This window comes from Hyla sarda, chromosome 4 (genome assembly GCF_029499605.1).
Source record: "Hyla sarda isolate aHylSar1 chromosome 4, aHylSar1.hap1, whole genome shotgun sequence".
Lineage (NCBI taxonomy): Eukaryota > Metazoa > Chordata > Amphibia > Anura > Hylidae > Hyla > Hyla sarda.
In genome coordinates, this window is record NC_079192.1 from 396,095,747 (window position 1) to 396,121,458 (window position 25,712).

Consider the following 25,712-nt stretch of genomic DNA (forward strand, 5'->3'; position numbering starts at 1 on the left):
ATAGTAGTTATATTCTTGTACATAGGAGACAGTATTATAGTAGTTATATTCTTGTACATAGGAGCAGTATTATAGTAGTTATATTCTTGTACATAGGAGACAGTATTATAGTAGTTATATCCTTGTATATAGGAGCAGTATTATAGTAGTTATATTTTTGTACATAGGAGACAGTATTATAGTAGTTATATTCTTGTACATAGGTGCAGTATTATAGTAGTTATATTCTTGTACATAGGAGACAGTATTATAGTAGTTATATTCTTGTACATAGGAGACAGTATTATAGTAGTTATATCCTTGTATATAGGAGCAGTATTATAGTAGTTATATTCTTGTACATAGGTGCAGTATTATAGTAGTTATATTCTTGTATATAGGAGCAGTATTATAGTAGTTATATTCTTGTATATAGGAGGCAGTATTATAGCAGATATATCCATGTATATAAGGGGCTGTGTTATAGTAGTGATTTTCTTGTACATATAAGGCATATTTAGTAATTATATTCTGCAGGGTGCAGTACAAGTCTGATGTTACATGTGATTTTGAATAATTTTCCCCTGCGCTTCAATGGCATTTTTAAATGGCAGTTTTTGTCAAAAACGGTAATAAATACAATTTTTTTTTACATGTTGCAAACCACCATCAAAAAAACGTTTTATTTTTATTTTTTTTAACAAGCCTGAGTTTACACATAGTATTTTAGTCACTATATTTATCCAAAAAACAGGAAAAAAAAACATATTAGATGGAGAGACTTGCTCCTTTTTCTGTGCTTTGAACCCGCTCCTTGTTTTGCATAAAATGAAAACAACATACAAAACAAACACTCCTTAATGGGAACCTCAGCCTTCGAACTAATTTACTTAAAGGGGTATTCCAGGAATTTTTTTTTATTTGACTATGCTATAGGGGCTGTAAAGTTAGTGTAGTTCATAATATAGTGTCTGTACCTGTGTTTGACGGTTTTCTCCCAATTCTTCTGTGATTTTAACCATAAATATTTATTTTTAACAGCATACAAAATGACTGTTGTCTCAGATTTTTCCCAGCTTAAAATGCGGCCGAGACCTGACATCACTAGTCAGCTGATGACAGGGAGCCTGTCTGCTTCAATGGGTGGAGCGATCGCTTGGTGGGAGAGAGATCAATCTGCAACTAATGCAACAGTTGTAGGCACCCTGATTGAAAACCACAGGTCTTTTGAATGGATGCAGATCATTTATGTTTCAATGGGTGGGGTGGCTGATGTGTGGGAGAGAGGGGAATGGAATTGTGGGATTTGTAGTCAAAAAAAGAAAAGTCAAACAGGAAATACCAGTTCACAAAAAGCTAGCCACAATGTTATGGTAATCTCACAACAACAAGCGCAGATCCTTCCTAAGCATGTCCATTACTGTCTGCCAGGTACATAATAAAATCATCTTATGTTGGATATCCCGTTTAACAACTATTTTATTTTCACACAGTCATTTTCTTCCAAAATTGATTTATAAAAAATAAAATAAAAAAAAAAGGCGTGAGAAAAATAAAATACGTTGTTAAAGAGGTACTCTGGTGGAAAACATTTTTTTTTTTAAATCAACTGGTGCCAGAAATAAAAACAGATTTGTAAATTACTTCTATTACATCTTTACCCTTCCAGTACCTTTTAGCAGCTGTATGCTACAGAGGATATTCTTTTATTTTTGAATTTCTTTACTGTCTTATCCACAGTGCTCTCTGCTGACACCTGATGCCCGTATCAGGAACTGTCCAGAGCAGGAGAAAATCCGCATAGCAAACCTATGCTACTCTGGAAAGTTCCTGACACGGACAGAGGTGTCAGCAGAGAGCACTGTGGACAAGACAAAAAAAAAGAAATTCAAAAAGAAAAGAATTTCCTCTGTAGAATACAGCTGCTATAAAGTACTGAAAGGGTAAAGATTTTTTCATAGAAGTAATTTACAAATCTGTTTAACTTTCTGGCATCAGCTCATTAAAAAAAAAAAAAAAAAGTTTTCCACCGGAGTACCCCTTTAAATTTTAAGGGTCTATTTTAGCTTGGGCAGTGTTTTCCAACCAGGGTGCCTCCAGCTGTTGCAAAACTACAATTCCCAGCATGTGCGGACAGCCAACGGCTGTCCGGGCATGCTGGGGGTTGTAGATTTGCAACAGCTGGAGGCACCCTGGTTGGGAAACACTCTTCTGGGGCATCTCAATTTTGTCTTGTTCTTCCAGGGATAGGAGAAAAAGAGCATTTCCTTTTATACAAGCAGAATACAAGAGCTACAGTGTCCGCTCCGCTGAGATAGGAAATCCCCAGCAGTCCAGCGCACGGTATCATGGTGGACCGGACATTGACAGTAAAGTAACTCTTTGATGCCCTCTGTCCTATTAAATAATTTTTCCGATGAGAAGCGCAATCCTGCAGAGATTCGAGCAATGACTCCATAGATTTGCCGCTCTATTTATAGCATCAAGTGGAAACCATTTGGCACTAAGTCTCACAATGATTCATGCAGGAAGTCATAAAATATAGAAAAAAAGCGAACATGCTTTAATTTTCAAGCCATTTCCCCCCTTTAAACAATGGGAGTTTAAAGATTGATGCACAATAATAGCAGTGGATGCTAAAGAAATCGGGGAGGGGCGCCAGGAGCAACTTCCATGTTGTACCAGATCCCTATTCTGCGCAGCTGTTTTTATGTATACAAATCTGTACGAACGGGAAGCCATGTCATTTAACCCTGTCCGTGCACGGGATTCTCCATTTTAACAGATGGGAAACAGTACGTACGTAAAGGCTAATTGCCGTTGTGCTTCGGTTAAAGGGGTACTCCGGTGAAAAACATTTTTTTTTTTTAATCAACTGGTGCCAGAAAGTTAAACAGATTTGTAAATTACTTCTATTAAAAAATCTTAATCCTTCCAGTACTTATCAGATGATGTATGATCCACAGGAAGTTCTTTTCTTTTTGAATTTCCTTTCTGTCTGACCACAGTGCTCTCTGCTGACACCTCTGTCCATGTCAGGAACTGTCCAGAGTAGGAGCAAATCCCCATAGCAAATCAATGCTGCTCTGGACAGTTCCTGACATGGACAGAGGTGTCAGCAGAGAGCACTGTGGTCAGACTGGAAAGAAATTCAAAAAGAAAAGAACTTCCTCTGTAGTATACAGCAGCTGATAAGTACTGGAAGGATTAGGATTTTTAAATACAAGTAATTTACACATCTGTTTAACTTTCTGGCACCAGTTGATTAAAAAAAAAATAGTTTTACACCGGAGTAACCTTTTAAGGAAGTACTGCTGGTCTGTCCCAGATGCACCCCATTCAAGTCAATGGGATCCGACGATCAGTTGCGCTCCGACCCAGAATGGAATGGGTCAGAGCGTAACGGCAGTGTGAACTTAGCCTAAAGGCAGACCATGTGGCTGATTCATGGCCCTTGAAGGGGCGTTCCATCCTAGATGATCACATATAGTGGCAAGAATCTCTGTTCTTCAATGGTTCTGCATAGATCATCCACAAGAGGGTGGGAAATTGGTCCAAGGGTCTTGGAAAGGGTGCAAAAGGGGAAACAAAAAAAAAAGGTCTTCTTTCGTGGTTGACATTTGCTATGCAGAAACTTTCGGCAATTAGTCTTTATCTAGGATCAACAGCATTCCACACTAGCCATCACTCCCAATAATGGCTAGACAATCATGAGAAGCTTGGGCCATTTTGGGGGTATTTCCAGGGTGGAGCTTAAAAGAGTACTCCGGGATAGAAAAATATATCACCTATTCTAGGGGATAAGTGTCAGATCGCTTTGGGGGCGGGGTGGTGGGGGGAGATTTTGGGAGATTCAAAAGCTTCTGGTGAACATTGAAGAACGGGGCTCCATAGTACATAACGAAATGGGCCTTCTATTATGGCATCTGATTTTGCCCCCAAGACAAAAGGGTCTGGTGTTAATTTCCCTTTGCTTCCATGACCCATTGGTCATGTTAATGCCGGTCACTGGAGAGAGAAGTTCTATACAGTTTCTTACCAAAAGAGAATGTAATGAAACCAACCAGGATAGGGCCCCTTTTCTACAAGAGCCCCATAGCAGCCATATGATTTGCCACTATGCTATGTACGCGCTTGGCTGTCAGTTGCTTCAGACAGAAGTTATAACTCAAGACCCCCAACAACATGCGTGTTAGTTTTACAAAGTATCTCTAGTTCCCCAATGCTGGATGCTTAAAGCGGTACTCCACTGCTCAACGCTTGGAACAAACTCTTCCGAATGCAACGGGAGCTTGTGACGTCATAGCTCCGCGCCCTCATTATGTCATGTCCCGCCCCCTCAATGCAAGTCTATGGGAGGGGGCGTGACGGCTGTCATGCCCCCTCCCATAGACTTGCATTCAGGGGGCAGGGAGTCATGTAATGAGGGGCGGGGCTATGACGTCACGAGCTCCCGATGCCGGCTCCAGCGTTCGGAACAGTTTGTACCACTTTAAGGAAGCTGGATATATAGTAAAATGTGTATGAAGGGTAACACACTCAATGTTTATCTTCTTACATAGCATGGACACACACTGACATAGTCCATATACTCAAACCTCTGCCGTTGGAGGCTTCGGTAGGTACTGATTCTCCTTGTGGAAATGCAACTGGTAGGGAATCTGAGGTGATGCTCCACTGGGAAGGCGTATGCAAATTAGCTCTACTCCAGAAGGAAGAAAACTATCCTTCTACTGCCACTTATAGGTAGCTACCCAGTAAGTCAAAGTTTGACCCTTAAAAGTCCTTCATGGGGCTGTACGGGACTACAACTTTTTTTTTCTAAATTGGCTTAGACTGGCTTTAAAAAAAGAAGCTATATTCCCCTAGTCCATTGTGCTTAGAACTTTTTTGTACCCATCTGAACAAAAAAAAGTACCTGCTCAGTCAGTCATTGGCTGTGACAGATCACCATTGAGACCTGTGACTGGCTGAGCAACCACTTCCTGTGTCAAGAAGGAGAACAGGAAGCGCTAATCAGCAGGTATCAGGCATCGTCAATCAATCTGGGGCTCAGGCAGTTCAGTATGGATTGTTGACTTGGTGGTCAACCACAGGTTAAAGTCAACTATGGACCACTTAAAATAATTGGGTGAATTAGTTATTTTGTCCTTGAAAAACATATGTGGCAATTTGTCCATTCATTCTACATCTGTTGGGAATAGGTAAAGGGAACCCCATTCCCAGAGATATGCTGGTCCCAGAGGGGGCCATTAATATCCACGTTGGGAATATCCCTTTACAATTCCCTCCTGGATTAGCATACCCACGACAAGTCTTTCCCACACTCAGCTGTGTAGAACTCTAGGGCTTGGCAAAAGATATCATGTAGTATGGGTGGGCTACTTATTTTTCATCAGGGGTAATACCGAAAAAGTCTTGCCATTACTACTGCCTGTGACAAAGCCTCATTAATCTTGCATTATGATGTACAATAATACAAAAGAATAAAAGAATAATAAATGAACAGGAATAACTATTCCAATAACATACCATTGATGGCCAATGACCAATTTGTCAATCAAACTTGTCAATATCTTCATTTGAGACCTGGAATATAGAATATATTATGAACATTACCATAAAGTACAACACAAAAAAAGCATATATGTAAATTAAACATAAATTATGTACAAACAAAATTCAAAAATGATACGGTTAAAACAATATGGCTAAAATAATACATCAATCTAGGGGGTTCATATTGGGGGTGATATCAGAAATTAACACACACCCCTCTCTTAGTACTTTTTAATACCCAGATACTCCATATCTGTCCCCTTGATCAAGAAGATAAGCATGGCATGCCCTTATGGGATGGTTTCCTCCTATCTGGGAAAACCCTAACATTTTTGGGGGCAAAGAAATTGGGCAAGCAGGAATAGGGTCCCCCCGCAGCATCATAGATCATTCTTTGTAGTACCACATAATGGGGAATGGATCCGGTTCGCATTCTAACTCTTTATTTATTCAATACATGTTGACTGTCTAAAATAACCAACAAATTTTTTTTTAATTTTAGATTTCAGTGAAATTTTTTAAAACGTTTAAAATTTCTCGGTTTATTCATAGCCTGAGTTCTGTGTAATACAGGAGTCTTCTAGTCATACCATGAAAGCACCATGTTCCATTCTATGCTACGGTTACCCCTTTAAGTAGAACAAACACAAATAGAGACTGTTTCTAGGGAAACGTTACTGCTATATCACCATGTCAATGTTTATCGGCTTCACGTCAGAATTTCTAAGAAAAAGATATATTCACATTGTGGCAGAAGTAAAAGGAAGTTTGAGCGCTGGTGATGTTCTATTTACGGTACGGGTGGTTCTACAATTTCACTTTTATACAATGGTCAATTAAAGAGAACACTGCGGCTGAAATGAATCAAAAAATAGTTTTTAAAAATTTGTCAATATGAAACCGTGATTAAAAATGGTGTCAAATCTTTATTGATTTTAATTGATACCAAAAGTCTATAAATGATGTTATAAAGCAATTTGCAAAGGTACATGGTTCTCAGGGTGACATCAAAACAGAATCATTTCCCTTCACCCTCTGGCAGCTTTCCATATAGTCAGTTCTTACACCCCCTGCAATAGAAGTCTTCTCAGCATGCCATGCACTGAAGAAACGTTGTTCTTTCCCGGACATGCAGGGAAGAATGTTCTTTCTATTGCCTAATCTACCTGCTGAATCTGAAATCTAAGCAGAATCAGTCTACTTCCCCCTCTGGCAGCTTTCCATATAGTCCCTTCTTTCACCCCCTGTAGGAGTCTTTTTTAGCTATACTTGCATGCACTGCAGAGATTTGACTTTTTCCCTGAAAAGCAGGACAGAATGTTGTTTCTATTATCTTTTCTATTGCCTATATTATTTGCTCAATCTGAGATCTGAGCAGAATTAGACTCCTTCTTCTTCTGCCAGCTGTTAATATAGTCCTTTTTCCACCACTGCAGAAGGAGTCTTTTCAGCTATGCACTGCAGAGACTTCTCAGCTATACTGCCACACACTGCAGAGATTCTGCTCCTTCCCTGATAAGCAGTGCATAAAAAGCAATTTCTATTGCCTATTCTATCGGGTTGATCTGAGATTGAGCGTAATCAGTCTCCTTCCCCCTCTGGCAGCTTTCCATATAGACCCTTCTATCACTCACCAGAGATGGAGCTATACTGCCATACACTGCAGAGACTGCTCCTTTCCTGACAAACAGGGCAGAAAGCAATTTCTAAGGCCTTTTCTATCTGCTCGAACTGAGCAGAATCAGTCTCCTTCCCCCTCTGGCAGCTTTCCCTACAGACCCTTCTTTCTCTCCCTGGAGATGTAGTCTTCTCAGCTATACTGCCAAACACTACAGAGATTCTGCTCCTTCCCTGACAAGCAGAGCAGAAAGCAATTTCTATTGCCTATTCTATATGATTGATCTGAGATTGAACATAATCAGTCTCCTTTCCCCTCTGGCAGCTTTCCATATGGACCCTTCTATCTCTACCAATAGACGGAGTCTTCTCAGCTATACTGCCATACACTGCAGAGACTCTGCTCCTTCTCTGACAAGCAGGACAGAAAGCAATTTCTATTGCCTACTCCTGTTGGCTGCTATTTAGAGAATCACTATACATAGAACTGACTGTGGGGTGAGTGACTGAGAACGCGTGCCAACCAAAAGGTGGACGTGCACATAACTATACATTCTGAACACCAGATGGCGCCATACTATGTGAGTCAGTGTAACAATTCTTCACTGGATTGTTTTTTTAACAGCACATACATGCCAAACATTGTTCATCTTCTATCTATATATTGAATATGATATTAAAATTACACAATAATTATTATAATATATTTGGAGACCCCCTTTAAATGCTGTCAATATCTATTACTCTTTGTGTTATTTCTTTTATAGGACTGCACTAGTGATCTACCCCCACAACAGTAATGAGAAATGTGGAATAATACAGTGAGCCGGAATGACTTCTAGTTGTAGGGCATGTTGTAACTTCACATTGCACATATTAGAACCCACATGTAATGACAACACCCAGCTTTTATTTCTCAATACATGCAGCACTGACATGCTAAATATCCCATGCCAACTATGTACACAAACTGAAAAATGGGCACAACTAAAGATAGGGAGTCTACAGAAAAGTGGAGCCTCGGACTGGTGACATCTATTTCCATGTTGTAGGCATTGTAATGATAAGGCTGGCCATATAAATTAGAAATATGTTGGACGAAACCCACCCATTTTGGTGGGACCAATGGACTATTTTATGCGTCTGGGGGTGTGCCTACTATTCCCCCCAACAGATAAAGTCAGAGGAGAGGTGAAGTGGACATGTCCAATGCCAACAACCGATCCTTTTTTTTCAGGGAAGATAGGCTGCTGCAAGAGGTGACTGGCAGAGGATTAGTCCCCTCTTGACATTGGCAGAACAAGGATATTGGGGTACTCAGTCCCTAGACATCTTATCCCCTGTCCAAAGGATAGGGGATAAGATGTCTGATCGCTGAGGTCCCGCCGCTGGGGACCCCTGTGATCTCGGCTGCGACACCCCAGACATCCGATGCACGGAGAGAACTTCGCTCCATGCCGGGTGACTGGCGATGCAGGGCGGTGGCTCATGACGTCACGGCCACACACCCTCAATGCAAGTCTATGGGAGGGGGCGTGACGTCCGTCACGCCCCCTCCCATAGACTTGCATTGAGGGTGTGTAGCCGTGACGTCACGAGCGGGACGTGATGTCATGAGCCTCCGGCCCTGCACCCGACGCTCTAAACGTCGCGCCGGGTGCAGCAGGGACCCCAGCGATCAGACATCTTATCTAGGGGCGGAGTACTCCTTTAAGAAAACCAGTAAGATGCTACCCTAAAGCTGTGAATCCCAAACTGGGTTTTAATAAGTAGTTGTCATCTTCATACTACTGGACAGGAGCTCCTGCATGATATTGCAAAAGAATAGGTGCAGGGCAATGACCAGGGTTCAAGCATTGGGAAAAAAGTGTGGGAACTCACCCAAAATTTCCACTCAAGGGCTGGCCCTGCAGGACTCCTGCTAATGGGAACGTGTTCCTGTTGTGGAAAAAGTGCAGGAACTCCGTTCCCATGCCTTCCTGTGGGACTTGAGCCCCGACAATGATCCTCCCTCATAGATAGACATAGTGCCATTAAGAAGGGAGCATTTATATAAATCATGGAGGGCTTCCATAAAACGTTTCTGGGCACAAAAGTCCTACATTAACGGGGTTGTCCGCTGCCCTGCCTTTCGGAACTCCGCTTGCAGTGTCCGGAAGTTCATTACTCCGAATGCTGTGTGCGGGCTTCCGTGTTCGCGGCCGCCCCCTCGTGATGTCACGCCCGCCCCCTCGTGACGTCACGCCCGCCCGCCCCCTCAACGAAAGTCTATGGAAAGGGGGCGGGCGTGACAGGTGTGCCGGGAGCAGCTGGCCGTCGGTCCCGTCAGAGACGGTTGGTAGCAATATAGTGGCGTGTTCGGGAGGGAGGAATCCCTGCAGGGGTCTCCTATTCTTCCCCCGGGTAACAGTTTCGGTGCTGCAGCGCTACACCGGCAGAGTGGAAATTAGCAGTCGGAGCTTTTTTTTTTTTTTTTGAGATTAATGATCACTTTTTATTAAAAAGTCATAAAAAGGATCAGGTATGGACAATGCGTTTCGGAGGGGCTCCCTCCTCCGTCAGGTCCGCTTTACCATTCGTAAAGCGGACCTGATGAAGGAGGGAGACCCTTCGAAATGCGTTGTCCATACCTGATCCTTTTTATGACTTTGTAATAAAAAGTGATCATTAACCTAAAAAAAAAAAAAGCTCTGACTGCTAATTTCCACTCCGCCGGTGTAACGCTGCAGCGCCGAAACTGTTACCCGCGGGAAGAATAGGAGACCCCTGCCGGGATTCCTCCCTCCCGAACACGCTACTATACTCATACTTCTCATGGGCACCATAGCGGTTGAGAGGGTATGTTGGAATACAATACTATGAATAAAGCAGTTACATTTCGATAACGCCCCTTGTAGGATCGTCTATGGCCAATATTAGTGAAGGTTTTATAGCTGAATATATAAGGCTGGATAAAACCACCAGACTAAGTGTCTATGAGCAGTGAGCTCACCACTTGTCTATAACACCCGACTCCAGTCTCCACTTCCTGTTCCAAGATAAGGACAGATAAGGCGTTTGTTTGACATAGCGGAATGTAAGAAGGATGCGACTTTGTTGTGAAATATTTCAGAGCGCTTGTCAGAATCGTGTTCTGAACTTTCTTGCCGGCCGAAGACATGGAGATTTGATTGAGATTGTATTTTCAGACGACTTCAAACATTTCCCATCTGGATCAGCTGCCCACAGCTGCTCTCCTGGCTGAGAGGGTGGGGAGAAGAGGATGATGGTGATCCTAAAAATGTCACTTCCTCGTGTCCTTGTCTGACCTTGCTGAGATCTCCAGACTGCTGGATTCAATAGAAAGCCTTTCTCCATCCACGATGATTGACAATGCCGGTCTAGCTTTGAGCCAACCGGTAGACTTGTTTGACTCATACTTCTTCCCAAGGAGTACACGGCCTAACAACCACTACATTTCCGGGTTGCCCGGCAAAAACATCCACAGCAACCATGTTCACCTCAAATTGCATAGGTCTACAGCCTTTTGTAGTTGTTAGACAACACATTTATGGTAACCAAGTTGTTCCAGATGATGGTCTACAGCCTTTTATGGTAGATAGGCAACACATCCATAGCAACCTTGTTCATCCCAGTTTACTTAAAGGGGTACGCCACTGCTCAGCTTTTGGAACAAACCGGGACATCATAGCCCCACCCTCTCATGATATCACGCCTCGCCCCCTCAATGCAAGTCTATGGGAGGGGGCGTGACAGAGTCACGCCCCCTCCCATAGACTTGCATTGAGGGGGCGGGACGGGACGACATGAAGGAGCGGGGCTAGGACATCACGAGCTCCCAACGTCAGCTCCAGCGTTTGGAACAGTTTGTTCCAAATGCTGAGCTGCGGAGTACCCCTTTAAAGGGGTACTCCGGTGGAAAACAATTTTTTTTTCTCATCAACTGGTGCCAGAAAGTTAAACAGATTTGTAAATGACTTTTATTTAAAAATCTTACTCCTTCCAGCACTTATCAGCTTCTGTATGCTCCACAGGAAGTTCTTTTCTTCTTGAATTCCCTTTGTGTCTGACCACAGTGCTCTCTGCTGATACCTCTGTCCATGTCAGGAACTGTCCAGAGTAGGAGCAAATCTCCATAGAAAACCTCTCCTGCTCTGGACAGTTCCTGACATGGGCAGAGGTGTCAGCAGAGAGCACTGTGGTCAGGCAGAAAGTAAGTTCAAAAAGAAAAGAACTTCCTGTGAAGCATACAGCAGCTGATAAATACTGGAAGGATTAAGATTTTTAAAACATATCTGTTTAACTTTCTGGCACCAGTTCATTAAAAAAAAATGTTTGCCACCGGAGTACCCCTTTAAAGGGGTACTCCACTGGAAAACATTTTCTTTTTAATCAACTGGTGCCAGAAAGTTAAACAGATTTGTAAATTACTTCTATTTAAAAAAAAAAATCCCAATCCTTTCAGTACTTATCAGCTGCAGTATAATACACAGGAAGTTCTTTTCTTTTTTTTAATATCCTTTCTGTCTGACCACAGTGCTCTCTGCTGACACCTCTGTCCATGTCAAGAACTGTCCAAAGCAGGTGCAAATCCCCATAGCAAACCTATCCTGCTCTGGACAGTTCCTGACGTGGACAGAGGTGTCAGCAGAGAACACTTGTGGTCAGGCAGAAAGGACATTCAAAAAGAAAATAACTTTCTGTATATTATACTGCTGCTGATAAGTACTGGAAGGATTGGGATTTTTTTTTTAAATAGAAGTAATTTACATATCTGTTTAACTTTCTGGCACCAGTTGATTAAAAAGAAAATGTTTTCCAGTGGAGTACCCCTTTAAGTAGGTGTTTGTGAACCTCCTTCTGGCTCAGTGAGCACTTTAGCAGCTTGTATACCAATTGTTTATTCATTAAACACAAAAATGACAAAAAATATATCAGAGGCAAATAAAGTGAAGGGATGTTCCCTCAGCAATAAACCCACATACTGTACTTGACTCATTTATAATCAAACGCTTCTTAGAAACTGAATAAAAGTTTCCTCGAACAGGATGGAGATGAATTAGATAAGTGGAGATCTGAACTTGATAACTTCGAGGAAACACCACCCATCTCTCCTTACCTACTTTATTATGAAATATTCAGGTGCAAATTGGTCAACAAATAACGTCAGATAAGTCACATTAGGCATAGCATCAAGGACATGCATTTATAATGCTGGGGTTCCACTGCAGTTTTTTGAGCCAAAGCCAGAAGTGGATTTAAAGGGGTAATCCAGGAAAAAACTTTATATATATATATATATATATATATATATATATATATATATCTCAACTGGCTCCAGAAAGTTAAACAGATTTGTAAATGACTTCTATTAAAAAAATCTTAATCCTTTCAATAATTATCAGCTGCTGAAGTTGAGTTGTTGTTTTCTGTCTGGCAACAGTGCTCTCTGCTGACATCTCTGCTTGTCTCGGGAACTGCACAGAGTAGAAGAGGTTTGCTATGGGGATTTGCTTCTAAACTGGGCGGTTCCCGAGACAAGTGTCATCAGAGAGCACTTAGACAGAAAAGAACAACTCAACTTCATCAGCTCATAAGTACTGAAAGGATTAAGATTTTTTTTATAGAAGTAATTTACAAATCTGTTTAACTTTCTGGAGCCAGTTGATATGTATATATATATATATATATATATATATATATATATATAAAAAGTTATTTCCTGGATAACCCCTTTAAAAATAAGATCATATCCTTCTTGCTGGATCCACTTCTGGCTTTGGCCTAAAAACTGCAGTGGAAGTGGAATCCCAACACTGGTTGACCTTGTCAATGAGAATGGAACCAAGGGTGTTGATTCATCTCGTCGATCCGGCCAATGGAACATTTTGCATTGATGCAACCCAAGTTGAGAGTATAAAGGGGGTACTCCGCTGGTAGACATCATATCCCCTATCGAAAGGATAGGGGATAAGATGTCTGATCGTGGGGTTCCCGCTGTTATGGCCATCCCGCCGCACCTGGCGTCCTAAACAAACGGCGGGTTCCTGCGGCAGTGGTCATGACGTCACAAGCACGCCCCCCTTGTGATGTCACGGCCACATCCCCTCCATTCATGTCTATGGGAGGGGGCGTGTCAAATGACACGCCCCCTCCCATAGACATGAATGGAGGTGGTGTAATCGTGATATCACAAGGGGGTGTGGCCATGACATCATGATCACAACCTCCGGCTCCAAGCATTCTGAACAAAATGTCCAGAACGCTGCAGCACCGGAGTACCCCTTTAAAGGGGTATTCCAGTGAAAAACTATTTTTTTCATATCAACTGGCTCCAGAAAGTTAAACAGATTTGTAAATTACTTCTATTAAAAAATCTTAATCCTACCAGTACTGAGCAGCTGCTGAAGTTCAGTTGTTCTTTTCTGTCTGACAAAAGTGCTCTCTGCTGACACCTCTGTCCAGGAGCTGTCCAGAGCAGGAGCAAATCCCCATAGCAAACCTCTCCTGCTTTGGACAGTTCCTGAGACAGACAGAGGTGTCAGCAGAGAGCACTGCTTTCAGACAGAAAAGAACAACTAAACTTCAGCAGCTAAAAAGTACTGGTAGGATTAAGATTTTTTTTATAGAAGTAATTTACAGATCTGTTTAACTTTCTGGAGACAGTTGATATGAAATACATTATTTTATTTTTTTAGTGGAGTACCCCTTTAAGGAATCTCCTAGTTTTACCCTAATTTCCTGCTCATAAATATGGTATTTGTTGCACAATAATTTCTAGGTCATGATCTTCCAAATAATCTCTCAACTGGTGGAGGTTCTAGGATGTTGGAACTAAAATTATTACCGGAGTAGTAGAAGACAAAGTCATAACGAGGGATGTATTCAGTCTAATAACAGAAAGGGATGGCTCACAGAACGAGACCCAATTAATCAGACCGAGCTAACCAGATACCCCTGGTGCAAAAAAGGAAAGATAGATACAAAATGGAGATCTGGTGCTTTAGGTCTAAAAATATATAGACACATGGGAGATCCCAGTGCAAGAACCAGGGAGGACTGGTACATACATCTAAGAGTGAGCGGTACTGTGTACCATACCTTATCTATTTGTAGGACTTTAAAGGGGTTCTCCACCATAAGGAGATTTTAGTACGTACCTGGCAGACAGTAATGGACATGCTTAGGAAGGATCTGTGCTTGTCTTGGGGCTAAATGGCTATGTTGTGAGATTACCATACTATCTTTTTGTGAACTGGTATTTCCTGTTTGAGTTTTCTTTTTTGCCTACAAATCCCATAATTGCATTTTCCTCCCTCCCACACATCAGCCACCCCACCCACTGAAACATAAATAAGCTGCATGCCTTCAAAAGACCTGTGGCTTTCAATCAGGGTGCCTACAGCTGTTGCATTAGTTGCAGATTGATCCCTCCACCCATTGAAGCAGACAGGCTCCCTGTCATCAGCTGACTAGTGATGTCAGGTCTCGGCCGCATTGCAAGCTGGGAAAAATCTGAGACAACAGTCATTTTTGTATGCTGGAAAAATTAATATTGTGGTTAAAATCACACAAGAATTGTGAGAAAACCGTCACACACAGGTACAGACACTATATTATCAACTACACTAACTTTACAGCCCCTGTAGCATAGTCCAATAAAAAAAATCCTGGAATACCCCTTTAATGTGCGAGCAGGACTTATCTTAGACTGTGAGCTGTACCTGTCTCCGCAATAAAAAAAAACTTTCTATTCCCCATCTGGATGCGCACAGTTATATATCTGGAAGCATTTTTCTTTACAGGAGTTACGGACACTAAATGTGGATACCTGCAGCGTTTCCATATTTATTTATTTCCTTACAGGACTGATCTAATATATATTAAATACCAACGTGGGAGTTATTATTTATGTATCCCACCATGTATCATTATTTTAATATCCCGGTGTTTAGTTGTGGTACATTTTATATATATCATATCATTTTTGTACATTGTATGCATTTATTTTATCTGGTGTCACCATTTTATTTGATTCTTTGTGACTTGCTATCATCTATTCACCCACAAGGGCCCTGCGGGTGGATTATCTATTTGTTTATTTATTTAATTTACTATCCATTTTTACTCATTAAAGAGTAGCTATCATTAACTCAACTTTCCCTAATCCTCCTCCTACCTCTATCCCTGTATTCATTTTTATGTAAAACCCAATTTAATTACCTTTCTAATAGCATTTTCGGTAGCTCAGTGTTAAAGGGGTACTCCGGCACTAAGACATCTTATCCCCTACCCAAAGGATAGGGGATAAGATGCCTGATCGCGGGGGGTCTCGCCACTGGGGACCCCTGTGATCTTCCACGCCGCACCCCGTTAGAATCAGCCCCCGGTGGGTGCTCGCTCTGGGTCTGATTACTGGCGATCACGGGGACGGAGCATAGTGACGTCACGGCTCTGCCCCCGTGTGAAGTTACGCTTCGTCCCCTCAATGCAAGCCTATGGGAGGGGGTGTTTACAGCTGTCACGCCCCCTCCATAGGCTTGCATTGAGGGGCGGAGCGTGACGTCACATGGGGCGGAGCCATGATGTCACTATGCTCCGTCCCCGTGATCACCAGTAATCAGACCCGGAGCGAGCATGCTCTGGGGGCTTATTCTAATGGGGTGCGGTGTAGAAGATCACGGGGGTCCCCAGCAACGGGACCCCCGCGATCAGGCATCTTATCCCCTATCCTTTGGATTGGGGATAAGATGTCTTTGCGCCGGAATACCCCTTTAAGCTCTTTGCGAGGGCAGGAAGTGGGCGTGGCCCGGAAGGCGCAACGTTATCTGAAGCCTGGCCGGCCATCTTCCGCCCGTCTTCCTGTATGCTGCTCTCCCTCTCGGGAGCACACATACAGGCGGAGTACAGGGCAGGGATGGCTGCAATGAGAGGGGGGAGATGCAGGGGGTGGGGATATTTATATTTTGCACGCCACACGCACGAGCACTGTGCTCGCTCTCTGCCTGTTTCATATACAGGCAGAGAGCGAGTTGAGGACGCGCATTTTGGACCACGCTGCCCGGCCAGCAGTGGTCCGTACGTGCTTGACGTGAGGGGGGGGGGATGTGGGAAATGATTCCTGGACCATGTAGGGTGACACCTAGAGGCCAGGATTTCAAATGTAAATTAAAGAGTGAAAGATAGATTTTTTTAAAAATGACATATATTAGAAACAGTTTTGTTTAGGCATAATCTATTTAATAAAAAAAAAAAATGATGTTTAATAAGAGTACCCATTTTATCCAGTATTATATTATCAGTGTCTATATATTTTTAGACCTAGAGCACCAGATCTCTATTTTTTTTTATCTACCGTTCCTTTTATTGCACCAGAGATGTATTCCAGCCAAGACACAAAACCAGAATTATAAACCAAAGTCAGATGACTGGAGGGTCAACCTGAGCCAGAAACGGATGCCAGTCAATCAGATTTGTGTAAGGACCACCAAGCTTTCATTTTAACAATGGGGACTTTTTACCACGTGCCACTCTTGATGGAGTAGGGTAATATGGCACCAGAGTAGTTGCCCAAGAGTTGGCCATACACAACAGATAGCTGTCAAATGAACATTCATCTGCTGACAACTATCTCTCCTGAGCAGGGACATGCATACATAGGCTTAAAGGGTGGCTTCAGCCCCTGCCCCTTTTCTGCGCCTGCTCTTTAATAGGCATATCTTATATTTAAAGGGCATCTGTCACATGTTCTATGTAAATAAAATCACAGGCACAGCCAAAGTGTATGTATACATGGCCTACCGTTATAGAAGTTGTTCTTGAGCGGGACGTCACAACCACTCTTTGCAGCACATGCATTTTTTAAACTATGAGAATTGCCCTTTTTTTTTTACTTAAAGGGGTACTCCGCTGCTCAGCGTTTGGAACAAACTGTTCTGAATGCTGGAGCCGGGAGCTTGTGATGCCATAGCCCCGCCCCTCATGACGTCCCACCCGCTCCCTCAATGCAAGTCTATAGGAGGGGGCGTGATGACTGTCACGCCCCTCCGATAGACTTGCATTGAGGGGGCGGGTGTGACGTCATGAGGGGTGGGGCTATGACGTCACGAGCTCCCGGCGCCAGCTCCAGCGTTCGGAACAGTTTGTTCCACACGCTGAGCAGCGAAGTACCCCTTTAAGTCCCTGCCCACCAAAATGTCTGTGCACATCCCTACTACAAAGTCACTTACGGTTCAGCCAACCGAATAAGACTATAGTGCTAGTCAGTGGAGCGCACTGGGCAGGTTTCTAAATCTACAGTTGGAATATTGTACGATTCTATAAAATATATTGTGTGACTCATTGACACAGAGGATCAGAAATAAAAAGAGAATGAGAAATACAATCTTCCACCATATAAAATTAAACTTGGTCAAAACACTCTACGTCCAGTTTCTTGTCCTCCATCAATGGACTCTAATCAGTTAAAACCTTTATAGATCTTTTTCTAGATTTGGTAAAAAAAAAAAATAAGTAAAATAAATAAATAATGGAACAAACACTCAGATCCCCGATCAGAAATAAGATTTTGGCCTTCTCTAGACCTGCCAAGTTTGACTGGTTCACCAGAGACCAAGCTAATAGCCTAAGGCAAAACAACCCATTTGGATATGACTTAAGAGTCAATCACTGACCACTAGGGTATATCTTATGAGTTCATCTAAAATAACCTATTAGATCTTTGTGTGCAAAGATTATGAAGTGGATGTGCACACGTCTTGTCGACCATAGGAAATCTAGTCCAACAGTAGAAGTAGAAGCTTCCATAAGAAATGATAATAAAATGTAATTATGAAAGGTTAAAGATTTCTCAAATTAAAGGGGTTATTTAGTTTTTTTTACATCCGCTTTAAGTACTGTATTTAGCCAGGGTTTGAAAAATAAAAATAAAAACATAATTTACCTGCCTGATCTTCTGTCACTGTCATTCTGATGCTCACCGATCCCTACCTGTTTTATTGGTGACATACAGGAAATATGTTCTCAGCCAATCACTGTCCTCAACAAAAAAACCTTCTCAGCCAGTCATTGGTTGAGCGGGCAATTTTAGCCATTTCCTGTCTGTCCATGGGTCCAGAAAGTCAGTGGTTGGGGATTGATTAAAATTAGTCTTTTTTTTTAGGGTGTCTACCAGTTTTTATATTGTAAAAACCACGGCTGTGGAGTTGGAGTCGAGGAGTCGGACGAAATTTTGGGTACCTGGAGTCGGAGTCGGCAAACAATGCACTGACTCCGACTCCAACTCCTAACAAATTGAGATTGGAATTTAAAAAAAAAGCAAGTTTAATGACTTCTCTACTTTAAGAATAAAGACCAGTGCATGCAGTGCCTCATGTAACCGCAAAACGAACACGTTAAGTGACTGTGAAGAAGCTTTTCATGTGCTTCACTATATGGCACGCAACGCACAATTAGGAGCGGCAATACTTATACTTTCCATAGTGTTGTGCTCTGCTGTTACAGGGAACCAATGGGTAACCTAGCCTCTCACTGATAAGGGGTTAAGTAAATATGTTTTTTGCAGGACTAGAGACACTTGTATAAGTGAAGGGAATGGAGGGTCAATAGTTCAAGACTGAAGCTGTAAACCATTGGAAAAACTTAAAATTAAATTAACAACATTTTCATTTTATAAAACTTTGTTTCCCTTTTGTCATTCGCTTAAAGGGGTACTCCATTACCTTACTGTCGGAGCTCTGCTTTTCAGCGTCCGGAAGTTATTGTTCCGAACGATGTGTGTGCGGGCATCTGTGTTCAGGGCCCGCCCCTCGTGACGACACGCCCGCCCCCTAGTGACGTCATGCCCGCCCGCCCCCTCAACGAAAGTCTATGGGAAGGGGGTGTGACAGCTGTCACGCCCCCTCCCATAGACTTTCGTTGAGGGGGCGGGCGTGACATCACAAGGGGCAGCCCTGAACACGGAAGCCCGCACACATCGTTCGTAAAAATAACTTCCGGATGCTGGAAAGCTATAAACTGTTCAATACAGTAGACTGTTGGCTTCCCAGCCAGTAGTCCTGTGGTAATGACATGTATGTTGCCTTTCTTTCCTTCAAGGAATGTATAAAATATATTTGCATATTAATACAGAGGAGTCGGAGTCGGAAGTACAAAAAACTCCGGAGTCGGAGTCGGAACATTTATCTACCGACTCCACAGCCTTGGTAAAAACAACTGATATTAATAATACAATATGAAGCTCTGCTTCTCTTTTTAAAGATGACCTTTGGGCCTTTTTCCTTAGTCCCGTCATCCTGTTTACCCTGAGGGAGAACAGGATATTTACTTAGTAAACATACACCTATCCTCTCATAGATTCACCTTTACCTGGGCTCCCGTGAGACTCTCACAGTATGGTGATCACTGATGTTCATGGATTGCAATGGTGGTCACCAGTACCGCATCTCTTTTCTTACAAAGTCACACCACCAACCACGAGGGACAACTTTATTACCAAGAATCTTGTCGCTTAAAACCTGTGAACTGTATTGCTAAGCAAAGCCCAAATATGTTTTATCTGTTGTATAGCAACTAACATTACAAGACATGGGTGACAATACAGGAGTTCCATTCAACTGTGGAGACCCAATGTTGGCACCTACTGGTGAAGGGTTGGTGGCACAAATAGATACTGTCACCAGTTCTTCTGGTTACAGCTAAAGAACATGGGAACCGGATTTAGTCTTGGGTTCAGTTCCTGTTTCCTGTTATATTAATTCGATTTTTTTTTTTTTTTTAAAGAAACAGTACAGGCGAAACTGGTTAACATTTTTGAGGGGTTGAAGGACTCAAATTTAGGCAGTTTTCCCTATGCAGGTCCATGTGTCTTCGCTTGGATTTTTTAGCATTTTTAACAGAGCGGTTGATGGGACCCAAAATTATTGCAGGAATAAGGGTGCTTGGCCCTTATTAGTTAGGAACAAAGGTGCTTGGTTCCCCTTTGGTCAGCTGAGCTTACTGACCTGGGAAAAAGGATGCTCGATCACCATTGGTCAGGAGAGAGCATTTGGGACCCATATTGATTCCCCATGGGTTAGCTGAGCCCCACTTTGATCCCAGGAACAAGGGTGCTAACTCCACAGTGGTAAACAGAAATCATTTGGGACCCACATTGATGCTTAGAATATGGATGTTCAGTATCTATTGGTCAGCATTTAGGACTCTGATCCCAGGAACAAGGGTGCTTGTTTTGCACTGGTTAGCAGAGACCATTTAAAGGGGTACTCCACCCCTAGACGTGTAGGGGATAGGGGATAAGGATAGGGGATAAGATGTCAGATCGCAGGGGGACCCGCTGCTGGGGACCCCCGGGATCTCAGCTGCAGCACCCACCTGTACGGCTTCTGGCAATGATGGAGGCTTCGGATCCTGACCACAATGGCGGAAGAGCGTGACGTCACAACTCCGCCCCGTGTGACATGACGCCCTGCCCCCTCAATGCAAGTCTATGGGAGGTCCGTCATGTCTCCTCCCATAGACTTGCATTGAGGGGGTGGGACGTGACGTCACACCGGGCGGAGTCGTGACGTCACGCTCTTCCGCCATTGGGGTCGGGATCCAAAGCCTCCAGCGTTGTCGGAAGCCTTACAGGTGGGTGCTGCAGCCGAGATCCCGGGGGTCCCCAGCAGCGGGGCCCCCGTGATCTGACATCTTATCCCCTATCCTTTGAATAGGGGATAAGATGTCCAGGGGCGTAGTACCCTTTAAGACTCACAAAGATGCCGGGAACAAGGGTATTCAGTCCCCATTGGTCAGCAGAGAGCTTCAAGGATCCAAACTAATCCCAGGAACAAGGGTGCTTGATCCCCAGTGGTTAACAGAGATCATTTAGGACCCACACTGATGCTCAGAATAAGGATTCTTAGTACCCATTGGTCAGCAGAGACCATTTAGGACCCACACCGATCCCAGGAACAAGGGTGCTCAGTATCCTTTGGTTAACAGATAGCATTTGGGACCTACACTAATCCTTGGAATAAGGGTGTTCCTTCTTCACTGGTTAGTGGGGAGCATTTAGGACCCACACTGATCCTGGAAACAAGGAGTTGTTCCCAGTGCTCTACAGAAATCTGGTTGGACATGTATGGATACTTAAAGGGGTACTCCGCTGCTCAGCTCCGGTGCTGGGAGCTTGTGACATCATAGCCACGCCCCCTCATAACATCCCGCCCCCTCAATGCAAGTCTATGGGAAGGGGCGTGACAGCCGCCACGCCCCCTCCCATAGACTTGCATTGAGGGGGTGGGGCGTGATGTCATGAGGGGGCGGGGTTATGTCATCACGAGTTCCCAGCGCCGGCTCCAGTGTTCAGAACAGTTTGTTCCAAACACTGAGCTGCGGAGTACCCCTTTAAGCCCCCAACATTTCTAAAGAAAGACACTACTGTAAAAACCTTATATTTTGATGACTTTCCAGGCCTCAGCTGCTGCACTATCCCCCTGTCTTCCCAAGTGAACCCACCTGAAGGAGAAGTCTAAAAAAAAAAACTAAAACTATTCCTTACAATGAGGCTTTGAGACGAAGTGTATTTTCTGCTCATCTAAACCCAATATACGTTTCTTCTGCTTTCCTGTCGCAGTTTGTGTGTTTGTAAAGCGTGCACTGTACTGTGCGGGGCTGCCCTTCCATACAGGCCAAGCAGCTCCAGGAAGATGACATAATCTAATGTGTCTCCGAACAAAAATGAAAGGAAAATTAATTCCTTTCACATTTTTTAGCTCTAATATGGGAAAAGACGGCGCTTTGTGCAGCATTTCGTTATGCAATGATGTCATGGACTCCCTCTAGTGGCTGAGAGGGGGAAACACACTGCTATAAATTCTGGGAAACATTTACAGTAATACTTACAATATGTAAAATGGGCTTAAAAAACATACAGCAAAATCCACCACATCTCCTCCCCAAACCTTATAGCTAAACCTTTGAGTTGCCTAAGCACTGGTGACACAAGCAACCGCTAACCCTTATAGGTAGATCACTGGATACCAAGCTCCAAGCCCCATATATGTTATATGTGTAGACATCACTCAGGGAAGCTTCTAGCCTTTTTACGGCCTAAAAACAATGCAAGCATACATGCTGTGGTGTCCCGGTACAAGACTTGGTCCTGTCCCTTTGTCTGGAGTCCCCTCAGCCAGAGTCCCTCCATGCTAATGGGCTCTCCTGAAAGGCTAACCAATAGTCGCCTCTTAATATTGTAATATTTAATGTATATATTTATATATTTAATTAACAAAGGCACCTCTGTATAGGACCTTAGAGGTCACGTGCCTTTGATTTATGTTATGCTATGGTTTAAGGACCTTTGGGTCATGTGATATACCTAGAGTTCCAGAGGTCAGGACTGACACGTTTGGCTATCCAATGAGCTTGGTCCCACCCCCTTAATATATAAGGGACTGCTGCCACTAAATTCTCTCTAGCAGCAATAATCTCAGCACAAATCATCAATTCAAGCTAGGTCTGAAGCCTTATCTTCCGCAGCCACTAAACCGTGAGTCATCCAGCTCAAAACTACTAAAATCCTGTGTGACTACTGCAACTTAATTATCCTAAATCCAGTAGCACAGTGGCTAGCAAACCAAAGCTCATTGCACTGAGAAGTCCCAGCAAACCTGTGAGGAACCTGAACTACGGTCCTCTATACAAAGACTGTTCTGTTTCCTGCAGTTGCATAAAATATGCAGTAAAGTTTATTCCGGTTTTCATCAACATCTGCTGTGGACATTCCATTATTTCTCCCTACCGTTCATGGGACGGTTGGCGGTAGGACCATTACCATAAGGAAACCGTATCCTGGCGTCACGACAACATGGGGTTAATACCAATACCCTACACTACCACTCTGCAACAACCCCATTGCATCCTTTCACCCGGGCACCACACATGCCAACAGTACCAATTTAATTAGGACAACTCTACGAACCAGACCAAAAAATGGGCGTTTATAAAGTGTTTTAACCTTGGTAAGTGTGCCGGCTACAACTGGCAAAGTCTTTGAACAATCTCATTGGCATTAGGAAATGGTCCCAGAGGGTCTGTGCCTAAACCATGGCACCCATTATGCTGCCAAACTGTGAATTTAGTGTGCCAAGCATGGTGGCAGCTGATAGATCTCCAGTCAACCAACAGCCAACACATATCAACATGTCAGGAGCCCCATACACATTAGAGAAAAGTTGGCCAAATGGTAATTTTGGCTAACCAATGTGTGGGGGGGTCTGTGGACTCTCCTCTGACAAATAATGTCAATGAAGAGCAGGATCGGGCATGTTGAATTTCAACTGTCTTTTTGTTTTCTTCTCTCTATTCAGAACACATAAAGTCGCAGTGGAGATAAGATCCATGTGGGCGCAGCAGAGATAGTTGTCCAACAACAATTTTGTAGGCCAAAATTGGGACATTGTAGTCCTGCAACCTGAACACCACCAATATAACCAGGAACACACCCACAACACCCACTTTGGACAAACTCTACCACTTCTATGTCTGGTTGGAGGAATTGCCCAGACAAAATCCCAATTGTTGGGCACGTTACATTATGGATGGATGTTCACCGATACCTGAATGTCTCTCAGAATGTTGGATTGACCAGGCCCGGAACAACAAGTCACCAATGTTGCGGTGGGCTCCACAATCGCCAGGTTTAACACCCAATGACTTATTTCTATGGGGGCTACATTAAGTGTACCTGCCCCCCTCCCCCCCAAGCCACAGGATCTGATGGACTTTAAGACATCACTGATACACTGGAGTCCATATCCGAGGAGATGGTGGAGGGGTCTGGACAGATCTGGACTACCCCCTAGACATCTGCCACCAATCACTTTGACCATTTGTAGTAGATAGATAAAACTGGGTTCTGTGGGGATCATACACTTTCTTCTTTACCAGACAGTGGTCTCCAAACTGTTGACCACCATAAGTTGCAAAACTACAACTCCCCGTATGCCCGGACAGCCATTGGTCCACAATTTGGAGACCACTACCATACACTTGTTCTCGGGGAGACAACCATGCAAAACAGATCGTTTCCAGGAGGAGGAAAACTGCCTCTCTAATGCCACCTATAGGTGGCCACCTTGTAACAGTACCTTACGACCTACCTACTTACCTACATCTCTGGATACTCATGTCTCAAATCTATTTAAAGAGTTGGACATTGATTTACATGTAAGTCACCTATAAGTGGCGACAGAGAGACCGTTTTGCTCCTCATGGTAAAGATCTGTTTTGCATAGTTTTCTCCCAGAAAGCATTGCCCTACTAGTTGGGATCTCCACAAGGATAATCAGAACCTTCTAGAATTTAGGTTCATTATGAGATTTGTTTTATACTTTTCAATGACTAGTCTGATTCCAGCTATTAATATAAATTTGTAAAATCAGAGGAATTGCATAGCGAACCAATCCACATCTATCAGCACGCCCAACCCAGGAGAAAATACATGGGAAGAGACACATCAGGAGGACAAAGAAGGGAAGTATGCCATGATGCAGAAGGAAGCAGGCCAAGCCAAAGCCCAGAATATCACTTTCCATTTGCAGCTCTCTTTTTTTTTTTTTTGCAGGTTCTACCATCTCATATAGAACAGTGGTCTCCAACATGTGGGTGCAGTAAGACTACAACCCCCAGCATGTCCATATGTCAGCATATCTATCTATCTATCTATCTCATATCTATCTATCTCATATCTATCTCATATCTATCTATCTATCTATCTGTCTCATATCTATCTCATATCTATCTATCTATCTATCTGTCTCATATCTATCTCATATCTATCTATCTGTCTCATATCTATCTATCTATCTCATATCTATCTATCTATCTATCTCATATTTATCTATCTATCTATCTCATATCCATCTATCTCATATCTATCTCATATTTATCTATCTATCTCATATCTATCTATCTCATATCTATCTCATATCTATCTCATATCTATCTATCTATTTAATATCTATATATCTCATATCTATCTTTCTATCTCATATCTATGTATCTATCTAATAGCTATATTTCTAGATAGATATTAGACAGATAGATTTGAAATAAATATATAGATAGATATGGAATGGATAAATACACGGATAGATAGATAGATAGATAGATAGAAAGATATGAGATAGATATGAGATAGATAAATAGATATGAGATAGATAGATAGATATGAGATAAATAGATATGATATAGATAGATATGAGATAGATAGATATGAGATAGATAGATATGATATAGATAGATATGAGATAGATAGATATATAGATATGAGATAGATATGAGATAGATATGAGATAGATAAATAGATAGATATGAGATAGATATGAGATAGATAGATAGATAAATATAAAGATATGAGATAGATAGATATGAGACAGATATGAGATAGATAGATAGATAGATAGATAGATAGATTTTATGATCTAAGGGGGAGATTTATCAAAACATGTCCAGAGGAAAAGTTGTCCATAACAGTCAATCTGATTGGTTGCTATGGGCGGCTCAGCATCTTT

General features: G+C 42.7%; 1 protein-coding gene across 1 annotated transcript in view; it reads right to left on the minus strand.

Annotated features, from left to right (window-relative positions):
* CCND2 (cyclin D2) overlaps positions 1-25,712 on the minus strand; it is a 648,494-nt gene that overhangs the window by 388,945 nt on the left and 233,837 nt on the right. The window contains exon 4 of the mRNA XM_056517253.1: positions 5,512-5,568. The gene's annotated coding sequence lies outside the window, so the exon portion shown is untranslated. The remainder of the gene's footprint in view (positions 1-5,511; positions 5,569-25,712) is intronic.